This window comes from Emiliania huxleyi (genome assembly GCF_000372725.1).
Source record: "Emiliania huxleyi CCMP1516 unplaced genomic scaffold EMIHUscaffold_319, whole genome shotgun sequence".
NCBI classification, from domain to species: domain Eukaryota; phylum Haptophyta; order Isochrysidales; family Noelaerhabdaceae; genus Emiliania; species Emiliania huxleyi.
In genome coordinates this window covers 1-1,087 of record NW_005199608.1, presented here as the reverse complement: position 1 = coordinate 1,087, position 1,087 = coordinate 1, and positions in this window count along the sequence as shown.

The following is a 1,087-nucleotide window of genomic DNA, read 5'->3' as shown; positions in this document are numbered from 1 at the left end:
GCGGCCAGACTCCACATCACCTCAACGTAAACGGGGCGGGCAGTCTGGCTCCTGGGGGAGCCCTGATGGCGTACATCGATTGATTGAGTGTCCGCGGCCGCGAGCGGCCCCAGCAGCGCCGCCTGCGCCGCCGTCTGCTCCTCCGCCGCCCTCCGCCTCTTCTCCTTCGGCGCATCGGCCCACCCCTGGTGCTGCTCGGCGCGCCGCTCGCCCTTCTCGAGCCTCTCCCTCTTCGTGGGCGGACGGGCGTACGTGAACAGCTCGTCGGCGTCGCCCGCCGCCGCCCGCCTTTCCGCGGGCACGGTGCGCACCGCCTCCACCGTCCACGCCTCCCGCAACGCCGCGCCCCGGCCCTCGCCGAGCCGCTGGAATGGTCCGCCGCCGTCGGCGTTCGCCGCCGCCGCGGCCCAGGCCGCCGCGGTCAGCGCCGCGCCCTGACCGACGAACGCGCACAGCGGATCCGGCATCTGGCCCACCGCCTCCCTCGCCCGGCGGTGGCCAGACCCTCTTCCACCCCTTGTGCAACGAATCGCGCTTGTTACGCCCCTGATCGAATCATGATTCATTAATAACCTAAGCTCCTGCTCCCCTACTCGTCCGTGCCTGCTCCCTCGGCATCCTCTCCGCCGCCGCCGTCGCCGCCGCCGCACCCGCCGCCGGACCCGCCTAGCGCACCCCCGGCCATCCTCGACGGAGGCGATGACAGTGCCTCCTTCGTGATCTCCGTCGCCGCCGGAGCGTCCGCCGCCGCCGTCGCTTGCCTTGCTGCCTGCGTCGCCCTCAAGGTGGCTTCTCCTCACGGCCAAGGAAGCGTAAAGCCTCCGAAGGCAGAGCAAGCGCCCGGCGGTACCACTGGGGCAATTGCCCCCGATGCAGCGCAGAATTGACAATTGTTGATATGCGCTCTTGCAAGTGTGCGAGAGAGACTCAGAGAGATAGAGAGGGTGTCCTCCAGGTCACCTCCCCCTTTCGCGTTTCGGCCCCATTTTTAGTCCTTTCACAGAAGGTTGAAGGAACATAAACGCTCACACTGGGACGTGGGAGCGTGTCGGTAGCTGCTCTATCATTCTGACACCCGATAGAAGGC